The sequence below is a fragment of the Hylobates moloch genome, unplaced genomic scaffold (assembly GCF_009828535.3).
Source record: "Hylobates moloch isolate HMO894 unplaced genomic scaffold, HMol_V3 SCAFFOLD_18, whole genome shotgun sequence".
Taxonomy (NCBI): Eukaryota; Metazoa; Chordata; class Mammalia; order Primates; family Hylobatidae; genus Hylobates; species Hylobates moloch.
The window spans coordinates 25,967,865-25,981,591 of NW_026652293.1; the positions used below are offsets into that span (position 1 = coordinate 25,967,865).

Here is a 13,727-nt window from a genome sequence, read left to right on the forward strand (position 1 = left end):
ATTCTAGTAAAAATATGTTAGAATGTAATATGATTTAAGCTGCCCAGATTTCAGAAGAGTGAATGGACCTATTAACACTATGGAATGCATACTTGCAGCAACAGAGACAGATCCCAGAAGTTATGGAACAGGTGCAGAAACCTTAGCTGTGGAGCCAGCAAAGAAGGGAGTACGGTCAGAATGGTAATGAAAAATATGCTTTTATTGAAAAGAGTACATACAAAGTTAGAGATTTAAATAGGGAAATGCTGTATTCCAGGACGAAGTCTTCTGTGACCCAGCTGGAGCCATGTTGGGCACAGTGGGCATGGTGAGGAGAGGAGGAGAGCAGGAAACTGCTTCTGAGAAATATTTGCTTCCAGTTGGCTGGAACACTTTACCAACCAGCACAAAGTGGCAGGCTGTGTCTATAGTCTAGACATCTCTGTTCTATTTTATAGCTGTAACCTTACATTGCTTGGCTTGGTTGCTGTCTTCAAAATCGATGACTCTGGTTGCAAGTATGTCTGAAAAAGGCCAGCTTAATACATCGGTTTAATTATATCATAAAAATAAATGTAAATAATTAGACATTGGTGTTCTCTACATAAAAAGGACAGACTATAAATACATATAGGTTCTCCCAACTAAAGAAGACCTTAAGAATTGTGCAGCCCAACTCCTTTATTTTTCCAAATGGGAACGTATGAATTAGTATTCACAGTAGTGAAATGACTTGTCCACTTTCCCACAACATTTGTAGCAAAGTTATGAATTTACTCCCATAGTAACTTAGATGTTTAAAAAAAGATTAATCAATCAATCTATCAAATTGATCATTTGGTATATCTGATCCAATGTTCTTTAAGACTCCTTCACCCTTGGCCCCAACCAAAACAATTTTAAATTTTCTCCAGTTGGAGAAAAAATTAAAAACAGACTCATTTGGTTTAAAACAGTTTGGACACTTAAGTCTTTCCCAGTGTCTTTAAGAGAATTGTTTCAGTGTTTCAGATTTCTGCAAACTTCCTCCTCTTACCCATGGTAAGAATATCCTTTTGCCCATGGATTGAAATACTTCTGAGATTAAGTGTGCTCTCACTTCTTTAGCCCTCACTCACTACTTTGACCTCTTGATCATCACTGACATGCTAGCAATGTGGCTTAATTTGGAGAAAGGTTTAATCCACTGGGTTGTCTTCTCTAACTTGGTCAGGGTCTAGCAGTAATCAGTGGCTGAGTTGACCTCATTTTTTTTTTTTTTTTTTTTTTTTTTGAGACAGAGTTTTGCTCTGTCACTCAGGCCAGAGTGCAGTGATGCAATCATGGCTCACCGCAGCCTTGGCCTCCCAGGCTCAAGCACTCCTCCTACTTCAGCCTCCCAAGTAGCTGGATCTACAGATGCTCGCCACCACACTCACATCATTTTTCTATTTTTTGTAGAGATGGTTTGGCTATGTTGCCCAGGCTGGCCTCAAACTCCTGAGCTCAAGCAATCCTCCCACCTCAGACTCCCAAAATTCTGGGATTACAGGCCAGAGTCACCATGCCAGGCTCAGAGTTGACCTCATTTTAACTCCCACTTGTACTGTAGACCTCTCTGCATTTCTATAACATCCTCCCTCACACTCCTGGTGCAGGTAGTTCATCTGCAGAAACACCAACAAAATTGGCCACATGGCAGACTATCTAACTCTCCATTTAGCCACTTCCAAAGTCCCTCCTTAGAACATATAGCTCTATTCATGCCACACAGGAAGAATGACTCAGATACTGAACATCAGCCCTCTGTCACCACACTGTGCCACTGTGTTTCACCTGATGTGGCCACTTTGAAGCTCTGCAGGGCAATCATCCAAGACAAACCCCTTTCAGAGTCCCAAACATTATTCTAGTCAAAAGTCCACATCCTTAGCTTTTCCAGACTGCCTGTTTGGAGAGTAAACATGGAAACTCATGTGTCATCTGCCTCTCTTATTTCCTTGCTCATATTTCTGAAAGTCTCCCAGCTCCGCAGCCCCATAAGAAGAGTTTCAGACTTTTTCTTTCTCTACTGTATCCTCATTTCTTAGAATAAATCTGTCCCAAGGCCTACCCTCATTGATGGGCAGTATAAAATCTGTATGTTAAAGAAGAAACACCTTCAGCTGAGACTTCTGGATTTGACTTGATATTCTTTAGATAATCTTTAACATCTTACTGACAGCAAAATTCTGCTTGGAATAGTAATTCTCTTTGTACTTCATTTATAACAGTCCTAATCTCCTGACCACACTCGTGGAAAGATGGATGTTTCAGGCCCACTAGGAGGAAAATCAGGGGCAGCATGATACAAAAAAGTGATGGCACAACCTCTGTGGTGTGCTGAGAAAATTAATTAATTAATTTAATTCAGAATTGGTACATTTCAGGGATTGCAATCCTACCCTGTATTCTAAAATGCCATTAAAAGTATAAAGAAGCAGTTATTTCATATGAGAAGAATCGATCTTTGTTAGAAACTTTGTGTCCTAAGACATACTTTTCACCATTCGATAATGTTCCATCTGAGCTTCCCTGTTTTGTAGGAAAAACAGATAGGGGTATGATGACCTGAAAAAACAATTTATTTAGGGGAGTTGGAGAGGGTAGAGAGTGGAATAAAAGTAGAATGATAAAATATGAAACCAAGAGAAAACTGGGTCAAGATTAACAAGTGAAAATGAGTAGAAAAGCAAGAATGATTTTTTAAGGGGCTTGAGAAAATTGAACATTCTAGGACAGATATATAAAGAAATTGGAAAGACTCTTGGGAACAACAGGAAAACAGCTAGAAATTATTTTCCTATAAAGTAATAATACATTCCACATAGGAAGTTGGATTTAAGAAACTCTATTTTTCATAGACAGTCTATATACCTTTCTTAAGGGGAATCAATGGTAGTCCAGTTAGGGAATTATGTAAATCTATCAAAGAACTGGAACACTTTTATTACTATGTGATTTGAAACAGAGCACATGTGGTTTATCTAACAAACTTAGTAGAGCATATGCTTTAGAGTGTAGTGTCATTGAAATGCAAATGGTATCTGCAACGCAGAGGAGAAAGGTTTGACATTATTGTTTTGCCCTTTGAGATACAGTGTGTTCCTAGCAGGCTGTTCTTTACCATGTTTGGAAACCAGTTAGCACAGCTTCTGACTACCTAAATGCTCTGTATCATTTATTTTTGGTCTATCCGAGATTTTAATTTTATTACTTCTTTCATTTTTCCTGGTTTTCTTTTTCTGATGAATATTCGCTGGAGTTTTCTTGAAGTCTAATGAAAGGGGATATGTTAGCCTTGCCTGTTTTACTAGATATATAACCACATAAAATATTTTGTGCTCATACATTTACTCAAAAATATTCATATAGTACCCAGTCTTTGCCAAGACCTGTTCTAATCTATGATTTATATAATTGGAATAGAATGAATGGCCCCTGACATCATGCGGTGTAAAGTCCACACGGGAGACAGCTATTACTCAAATGTCATGTGACTTTGTGCCAGAAGTACACCAATGTGAGAGACCGGAGTAAGCACAGTGGCATGGAACATTATTGTCTAGCATTTTAATTCTGCCTGAGCTAACAGATGAGAGATACATATCATGGAGCAAATATCATAAATATGTTTCCTTTTGAACGATCAATTTAAAAACTGTGTCTTTTCTCTGTATAGTGCTGAGCCAGAGCACATGGATTAGTCAGAAGCTTTTGTACAGGACTCATTTATCTGGTGGTCCTGGGCATAGACTCATCTGGAAAAGAAGACAATTACAATAAATGATTCTCTAAGATATGTACATATTGGAAATAACAGTTTGCGTAGCAAAATCTTAAGATTTCAGTGGTAATTACATATACTACAAATATATTTAAAGACTAGTGTTATTAATAAAAACCACAGTCTACTGCCACCAAGTGGACATTAATTTAGAGACCCCATTACTTTATACTTAGCCACACCTTTGGTCTTGGAATATCTCTGTGGTTCCTGTGGAAATCAAAGTGATAGCCATCAAACAACATTCGCATCAAGTAGGCAGCCCTCACAAGCAAAGTTCTCTCTGGACATAAATTGTACTATTTCTGCAGACTCTATTCCTAATGGAGTGTCTTTCTCTTCTTCATAAATGTTCTCTTTGTTACCCCAAATAGCAAAAATGAAAAACAAAAACAAACAACTTTTCACTTGCACTATAAAATTTAAAATAGAAATAATCTAATGTTCTGCCTGTATGTGACACTCAATGTGTTTAGTAGACTTCATTACAGTATCGCTGCTTCATCTGGTATTTTGCTCCTCCATTATGGTTCAACAGCCTTTCCCTTCTGATTTCATATACCATTGTCTAAAAATCCTCATTGCTAGGACCTATTAACCTCTAATTTCCTTTTCCTCTGAATGATTTTCTAAATGAAACAACAAGACATCTTCTACCCGTGTCTCTGAGATATCATTCTCATGATCCCCAGAAAGTATGCACTGATAATATCTAAACAACCTCATTGCTTCTGTTAGATCTCACCATCTCTCAGAATTGCTGCATGATCAAGCTTTTCAATTCAGAAATTCTTCTTTCTGACCACAGCCTTCTATGATTTGATTTCTTAAGCTCCCATTTTACTTAGTGATGCTCTTTTTACAAAGAACACACTCTTGGATGACTGGGGAGGTGGGGAGTGACTCATTATTTTTAGGTGGCTAATTTTGTTTAGATGAGTATAGGACTTAAAACTGGGACCTGAAAGATGTCAGTAACCAAGTCAGAATACCTGTTTTCAAGTGTAGCTTACAGAATTGAGGCTATACAGTCAGAGCTTCTTGGATAGGAATGAAGACCCCCTCTCCATTTGTTTCTCATTTTGACTTTTGTTTCTCTTTCCGCGGGACAGATCTCTTTCTCTCCTACTGCACACAGGCTACCTACAGTGACTAGGGAAGATTACTATTGTGTCCGGAATTGGTGGGTTCTTGGTCTCACTGACTTCAAGAATGAAGCCACGGACCCTTGCGGTGAGTGTTACAGTTCTAAAGGCGGCGTGTCCGGAGTTTGTTCCTTCTGATGTTCGGATGTGTTCGGAGTTTCTTCCTTCTGGTGGGTTCATGGTCTCGCCGGCTCAGGAGTGAAGCTGCAGACCTTCGCAGTGAGTGTTACAGCTCTTAAGGCAGCACGTCTGAAGTTGTTTGTTCCTCCCGGTGGGCTCGTGGTCTTGCTGGCTTCAGGAGTGAAGCTGCAGACCTTCGCGGTGAGTGTTACAGCTCATAAAAGCAGTGTGGACGCAAAGAGTGAGCAGTAGCAAGACTTATTGCAAAGAGTGAAAGAACAAAGCTTCCACAGTGTGGAAGGGGACCCGAGCGGGTTGCCACTGCTGGCTCGGGCAGCCTGCTTTTATTCTCTTATCTGGCCCCATCCATGTACTGCTGATTGGTAGAGCCGAGTGGTCTGTTTTGACAGGGCGCTGATTGGTGCGTTTACAATCCCTGAGCTAGACATAAAGGTTCTCCACATCTCCACCAGACTCAGGAGCCCAGCTGGCTTCACCCAGTGGATTCCTGCACCGGGGCTGCAGGTGGAGCTGCCTGCCAGTCCCGCGCCGTGCGCTCACACTCCTCAGCCCTTGGGTGGTTGATGGGACTGGGCTCTGTGGAGCAGGGGGTTGAGCTCGTTGGGGAGGCTCGGGCGGCACAGGAGCCCATGGAGGGGGTGGGAGGCTCAGGTATGGTGGGCTGCAGGTCCTGAGCCCTGCCCCGTGGGAAGGCAGCTAAGGCCCTGTGAGAAATCGAGTGCAGCGCCAGTGGGCTGGCACTGCTGGGGGACCCAGTACACCCTCTGCAGCCGCTGGCCTGGGTGCTAAGCCCCTCATTGCCCGGGACCGGCAGGGCCTGCCAGCTGCTCTGAGTGAGGGGCCCGCCAAGCCCACGCCCACCAGGAACTCCAGCTGGCCTGCAAGCACCGCGTGCAACCCGGGTTCCCGCTGGTGCCTCTCCCTCCACATCTCCCTGCAAGCTGAGGGAGCCAGCTCCTGCCTTGGCCAGCCCAGAAAGGAGCTCCCACAGTGCAGTGGTGGGCTGAAGGGCTCCTCAAGTGCCACGAAAGTGGGAGCCCAGGCAGAGGAGGTGCCGAGAGCAAGCGAGGGCTGTGAGTACTGCCAGCACACTGTCACCTCTCACTATTACTACCAGCATCTCAGTCTAGCAATCCTCGGGGGTAAAAGTATTTCCTCCTAACAGTGACCAAATAACAACCCCAGGAGACAAAATGTGATTGGTCCTGCTTGGGTCACATGCTTATGCCTTGGACCAATCATTGTTGCCAGGCAAATAAAGTAATATATTTGGTGAGGCTTGGGTCCTATGTTTAGTTTTTGTGGCAAGGGCTCAGAAGGGAGGGAACAGAAGAGTTTACCAAAATGATTAGACAACCCACTTCACCAAGATCACTAATTTCTTTTTCTAAAACAACTTCAGGGGCTGCTTGATCTGTCACTCATGGAATTTCTGCCCTATCCTCTTCTCTTTTCCAGAAGGAATCCTTTGTTTAGCCATAATTTATGTTGTTTTATACTTTATCTCTCTTTCAAATTTTCCTTCAGTTTCTAATCATAGAAAACTCAGCAACGTGACTTCCCAATCCTAAATTATCAAGAAAATACTTGAATTGCCAGCTCTTCTTTTAAAGCTAGATATGGGTCAACTTGAGAGCCACCTTTCCCCTATCCCACCCTAGTCAAAGGAGAAAGGATTACTTGATAAAGCACACATATATTGAGGGTGGCAGAGATTTCAGGTGAAGTAGCCGTCATTGGCTTAATCATGATCTTCAGGATTCTCTCTCATTCTACTCAACTGTGCTTTCTTCCCCAACTTTGATCTGATAGGCATTTCTTTGAGGCTATTGTGAGAATTTGCAATTTCATAATCATTTAGGGACTCTTTAATTTTCTCCCAATGATGAGCTTTTGAGAAATTGAAATTGAAATGGTTTGAATCAACCAAAAATTGCAGAAAACTTTAGTTTTATTAGCCTCCTCTGTGCCATACTTATGCAAAAAAAAAAAAAAAGAAAAAAGTCTCTACATCTATTAGAGAACAATTAGATGAACAGCGAGTTCACATCAATTTATTAAAATTAAATCACTAGGACATATTAGGAAACAATATTGTCAACCTCCAGTATTCTCCTCTCTGGGTCCTAAATTTATCACCTTTTAGGGCAAATTGGCTGCTTCAGTTTGGATTCTTCCCAAGGCTCTCTTGATATGTAGACATTTCATTTGCATACAAAAAAGGCACACTGCATGGCTGGATAAACCAACCATCTGGCCTAAGCGATTTGTCTGGATTATTACTGAACTGTACAAAACTATGTAAATATATATTCCTAAAATTCCAATTGCTCCCTTATCCATCTGCCTTACTGCCTTTCCCTTCAGCAACCCTGATTGTAGAAAGGATCATTTGCTTCCTCAACCCCTGATACACAGACACATGGATACATATGCACATATCTTCCTGCTCTATTGACTGTTGCTAGTGAAAGTTGAGTCATAAAGCCAGGCCAGTTGGTCCACTGCCAATGTATGCTGGTCAGACTCAGTCAGACTTCGTAGCTGATTAACATGCCTTTTACTAATCTCTAGTTAAATCTCCATCACATTGTCTCATTTTTCTAAATGCTCATTCCAAAATGTTTGCATTCTCTTCCAGTCCTGGATTTCTTATTCTCGAGGTAATCTATTTTATAAACTCAGCACTAGGTTTGAATAAATAGTATGATGCACCTGTGTGTTATTTTTGACATTATAGATAACTTGATATAGGAACTCATTATATGACGTGAGTTTAGCTTTTTATAATTAAACTGTGGTTGTGTGTCTAAAGTTCTTTTTTTTTTTTTTTTTTTTTTTTTTTTTGAGATGGAGTCTCGCTCTGTTGCCCAGGCTGGAGTGCAGTGGCACAATCTAGGCTCACTGCAACCTCTGCCTCCTGGGTTCAAGAATTCTCCTGCCTCAGCCTCCTGAGTAGAGTAGCTGGGATTACAGGCGTGCTCCACTACACCCAGCTAATTTTTGCATTTTTAGTAGAGACGAGGTTTCACCATGTTAGCCAGTCTGGCCTTGAATTCCTGACCTCAAGTGATCCTCCCACCTTGGCCTCCCAAAGTACTGGGATTACAGGCATGAGACACTGCACCTGGCCTAAAGTTCTTAATTAAAGGACCTCTTTAATTATTATTAAGCAAAACTGGATTTAGGAGATTCCAAGTGATACCTTTAATTCACTACTCTATGTCCTTATTAATAAATATATATATATATATATATATATAAAACCTATACAAATAGTGTATTTAGAGCATGGAAGAGCAGAGACTCTGAAGCTACACTGCCTGAGTTCAAATCCTGACACTTCTACTCAAATATGTGTGAGTGACTTTGGGCAATTTACTAACTCTTACTGTGTTTCTATTTACTCATCTACAACAATAATTTATATCTCATCACATTAAATAAAAAAACGCTTAAATAGTTAACATTTGTAAATAGCTTAGAAAACACTACATTTAAAAAATAAACGTTCCTAACCCACCTTTCACAAAAAGGAAGCCCACCTGCTTGGTCTTAGTCTGTTGATATATAACTTTATTCCACACTTGGACTTAATGTGTTGATATATGACTTTATTCCACACGTAATTCTTTCATCACAGGTGCAACTCCTGAAGTTGATACCCACTTTCTCACCACAGTTCACTGAGCCAACTCTTTTTTACAGGAAGGTCTGTGTTTGAGGAGTTGCATTATCAATTTGGTTTATTTCAGTAGACGAATACATTGGAGTTTGGGGTAAATGTTTTAGCCAATAATAATGAGTAACCATTTAGCTAGTTTTTTATATATCTCACTACAACATTGGCCATGGCCAGTGGCAAGCTGAGGATCCAGGACATCCAGTGTCCAGGCTATGTGCTCTCAGGGACACAACTATCAATACTCCATCTGCATGTCTTCAACTCCCAATTCTATCCACTACAGTATCCACAGAAATTTGTATTCTACCCATAGTATTCCACTGAAACTGTTTTTCCAAAGTTATTGATGGATAATCTAATAGTTAAAGCTATCTTTCTTATTTTTACCACATCATCAGAACTTTGTTAGTTCCTTGTTCCTTAGATTTTATAACACTCTCTTAATTGTTGGAGTGTTTTTCTCATCATTTTTTTTTTGTCATCTTTATGGGCTCTTCTTTCTGTGCCCCCTACTTAAGCCCTTACTTCACTATATGTTGAAATCCCCCTATTTATTCTGCCTTTAATCTCTATGCTTTTGAAACTGCAAATTTAGGCTCAATTTTCTTATTCACTCCCAAATTACGGCCATAGCCCAGTGGCAATTATGCCTGTATCATTTTTTCCCCAGATTACATCATCACGATACTAAATAGTTTCTCTGCACCTCTAGTCTCATCCCTTTCAAAGCCCTAAAGTAATCTACCTAAACAAATAGTGCTCTCATGGGTCTATATAATCTATAGAATAAATTCTAAATTGTATAATAGAGTCCCAATGACCCTCCACATTCTAGAATCTTTCTACCCCGATCTTGCTCCGCAACATTTCTTGCCTTGCACATTGCTCTCCAACATCACCAAATATGTGGTATGGCTCACAAATAACACATATTGTTTTGTTTTGCTTTGTTTTTAAACCTCTTGCATTTGTATATCATCTTCTCTGCCTAGAATAACTTTTCAGTGACTTTATCTGCATCCTTTAATAAGATACAGTTTTCACATGTCAGTTCCTCCAGCAGCTTCTGATCAGCCTGTCTCCCAAGCCTGGGTTAAATACCTTCTTTAATTGCTCCCATGGTATCCATTTTATGTATTTCGTGGGATATTAATTGAATCTTACTTAAACTCTACTCTTTAATACTTTAGGTGTTCTTTGATGGCAGAAACAATCTATATATACCGATCCCCAATTCTTCCAAAGCACTTGTCCTTTAAAAGGCACTCCATGATATTCATTGAATGGATGAATAAATGATTCAATGAATGAATAGTTGCACAGGGGCAGCAAAACTCTCAAGAAATTGACCCTTGAAATATACCTTCATGAAATTCTAAAACCTTATTCAGTCCAAAGACACAACGCTAGTTATGCTGCCCTCGTGTTTCTTTCATACAGAGACAATGAATCATGCCGAATTACAGCTCTTAAGATCTTACAGCAAATGCACAATGCCCTGTAGGACATTCATCTTTCATACTGCATTGTATTTTTAAATGATAATTGTTGTCATAAATGTTCTTACTCACATTTCAGCTAGTTAAAAATTTTGCCTGCCTCAATAAAATGAAAGATGCCAGATTGTTTACAGATGAATTAATCATGACATTATCTCTGAAACTTTTAAATTACATCAATTACATTGCATTTAGCATCACAAATAACCTGCATATTAAACAAATGGAATTTTTTCTCCTATTAATAAAGATTAAATCACTAACTACCACTACTTGAATAGCAATGTGACTGCAGTCAATGGCTCCCAAGACAGAGAAGAAATCTTACTCTGTCACAAAGTATATGCCATCCTTTCAGAGACATCATCAATCTTTATGGAATTTGGGAACATTCGTTTTCTTTAGGAGTGTTCATCTATGGATTGATTATACCATTTCGATGTGGTAGGCTGCCTAATGTTGAGAGCTCAGGAGAGCTATGTAGAATAATTCCACATTCAAAAATCCAATGCTTAGGCATCTTTGTGAAGCATAAGACAAGCATGTCTTTTCAGTTTCCAATTTAACTTTTTAGATGCTTAAAATATTTGGATTTAGTTGATCCATGTGTTTCAAGCAGTGGTTTTCAGATGTCTAAATCAGGTCAGGTAGAGCCTTCAAACATTATGTCCTGTCCTTTTTGTGAATTCTGTATGACTATACAAGAAAGACAGAAGTCATTAAATAAAAATGTTGTTAAAATATACTGGTCTCAAAATATTGGCAGAAGTAGGCTTTAATTTATTTTATCAAGTTAATTTTTGTTACTCTTGTGAACCCGAATATCTGAGACAGGTCTCAGTTAATTTAGAAAGTTGATTTTGCCAAAGTTGAGGACATGTGCCCATGACACAGCCTCAGGAGGTCCTGATGACATGTGCCCAAGGTGGTTGGGCACAGCTTGGTTTTATATATTTTAGGCAGACATGTGACATCAGTCAATATGTATAAGATGTACACTGGTTCTGTCCAAAAAGGTGGGATTACTCAAAGCAGAGTTGAAGGAGAGAGTAACCATTTCGTGCCTTTTAAAACGGGAGAGAAAACTGAAAATGCCAAGATGGAATAAAAGTTAAACTTTGGGTTAAAAAAATTAAAATATAATTTATTAAGAGTCAATCAACCTTTTAAGAAAATTTCATTGTTCTAACCAATTATTAGGAAAACAAAACAAAAAAAAACATGAAAGCCTTTTAAATATACACATGCGCTCACACACACACACACACGCACACACACTCACATATCTTGGATGTTAGCTTTTAATTAAGCTGACTTTTAACCATTGAGGTCCTTTAAAAAAATTTTTTAAAATCTCATTACCATATTTCAGCTAGGACAAATTGCTGCTATTTCAGAAGTACCAAGTATCAAACCAGAAAGGGCTTGATTTAGAAACCAAACCCAGACTGTTGGGGTGAAAAAAAGAAAGCAGAACCTTAGCTATGGAACTGCAGCATGGGGCGACAGCCATTGCTCTTTCAGTTTGGCCTGGCTACCAAATAGGTGGCTTTGTTATGTCAATAAAGCCCCTTAAGTAGCCAAAATCAAAAATCTTTCTTTTTTTTTTTCCTTTTGCTGGCTGTTTTTCTCCCCCCACCACACTACCTTCTCTTTTGTGTGTGTGGGAATTTAGCCACTTCAGAGGACTTGTTCCCCATACTTGGAAGCTTTCCTTCGGATTTGATCAAGTCGAATATAGAGCTGGTCAAACCCAATGGAAAAAACACTGAAACAATAACAAAAACGTAAACAAACCAAAGTTAAGCAAAGCAATTGCACAACTTACACAATTATGGAGTGCTCTAATGGTAAGGAGAAATTAAGACCAGCTGGTTGTTAAGCTTAACTTCAGCAAGACAAACCCCAATTCAGTTACTTACCTAGGGATGGGTATCATGTTGAAGACTGCTCTCTACCATACTAGAAGCAAGAAAAAACTCAAGCTCATTTTCCCTGCTGAATGCTAGCTCAAACTCCTTAAAGGAGTTACCTGCCTTCCAACGCCATGGAAGCAGGAAATCTTGCCTTCTTTGTATAGGAAGCAACTAAAACTCCCCAAAAAAGGAGTTGTACAGCAAAATAAACTTCAGATCACAATCACATTTTGGGAGATCATGAATTCTCTGGAGGGGGTGCTTCCAGGACTCAGCAAATTGTCCTATTGGTTTGAGCCATAAAGATAGCTCAGGCTGGTACCAAACACTGATAGGAGACTTGCTAAAGTCAGGGAAACCTCCACTCAGAATCCCTTGATGGTTACCAAAATGTGAACTTCGAATATCCAAGACAGCTCTCAGTTAATTTAGAAAGTCTATTTTGCCAAGGTTGCCGACACATGTCCATGACACAGCCTCGGGAGGTCCTGATGACATGTTTCCAAGGTGGTCAGAGCACAGCTTGGTTTTATACTTTTTAGGAATATGTGAGACATCAATCAAAATATGTAAGATGTACATTGGTTCTCTCCAGAAAGGGGGGACAACTCGAAGCAGGGAGGGGGCTCCCAGGTGAGAGACAAATGGTTGCATTCTTTTGAGTTTCTGTTCAGCTTTTCCAAAGGAGACAATCAGATATGCATTTATCTCAGTGATCAGAGGGATGACTTTAGAATGGGAGGCAGGAGGCCAGGTGCGGAGGCTCACAACTGTAATCCCAGCACTCTGGGAGGCCGAGGTGGGCAGATCACGAGGTCAGGAGTTCGAGACCATCCTGGCCAACATGGTGAAACCCTGTCTTTACTAAAAATACAAAAAATTAGCTGGTCATGGTGGCGGGCACCTGTAATCCTGGCTGCTTGGGAGGTTGAGGCAGGAGAATTGCCTGAATCCAGGAAGCAGAGGTTGCAGTGAGTCGAGATCGTGCCACTGCACTCCAGCAGTCACAAAAAAAAAAAAAAAGAAAAAGAAAAAAATGGGAGGCAGGTTTGCCCTAAGCACTTCCCAGCTTGACTTCTTCCTTTAGCTTAGTGATTTGGGGGCCCAAAGATTTTTCTTTTCACACTCTTTATATATCATAAAATGTTAATAAAATCAAAGGCCCTCCAAAATCAAATTCCTCCTATGATCCCTAAATATAAAACTAAACCATAAAAAAGACAATTACAACATATAGCTAAAGCTATAAAGGAAAGGTCTGGCACCACACCTTCCCTTAAGTGTAGGATTTCTTTGACAGAACATGAAAGAAGTTTCAATCTTAGGCCCTTGGAAGCTGCTCCTTTGGCTATTCTTTGCAGTCTCCAGTTTCACCTTACACAAACTTAATGGGCTTCTTAGTAGACAAGAGAAAGGAAGTTTAGAACAACTGGCAACCCCAAACACCATAGAACTACAATTAAGACTCTGGCAAGAGTGAAAACAAACACTAATTCCCAACCACTCAGGGTGTACCATAGGTGTTCAGGTTTTGTCTCAATTAAAATATGGCTT

The 13,727-nt window shown here is 39.9% G+C and overlaps 1 long non-coding RNA gene across 1 annotated transcript in view; it reads right to left on the reverse strand.

The window, feature by feature from the left end:
- Positions 1 to 3,558: 3,558 nt before the first annotated feature.
- LOC116457868 (uncharacterized) overlaps positions 3,559 to 13,727 on the reverse strand; it is a 34,900-nt gene continuing 24,731 nt past the window's right edge. Inside the window, exons 2-3 of the long non-coding RNA XR_004245128.1 lie at positions 11,905 to 12,025; positions 3,559 to 3,761 (exon numbers count right to left, since the gene is read on the reverse strand). This is a non-coding gene — a long non-coding RNA (uncharacterized LOC116457868). The remainder of the gene's footprint in view (positions 3,762 to 11,904; positions 12,026 to 13,727) is intronic.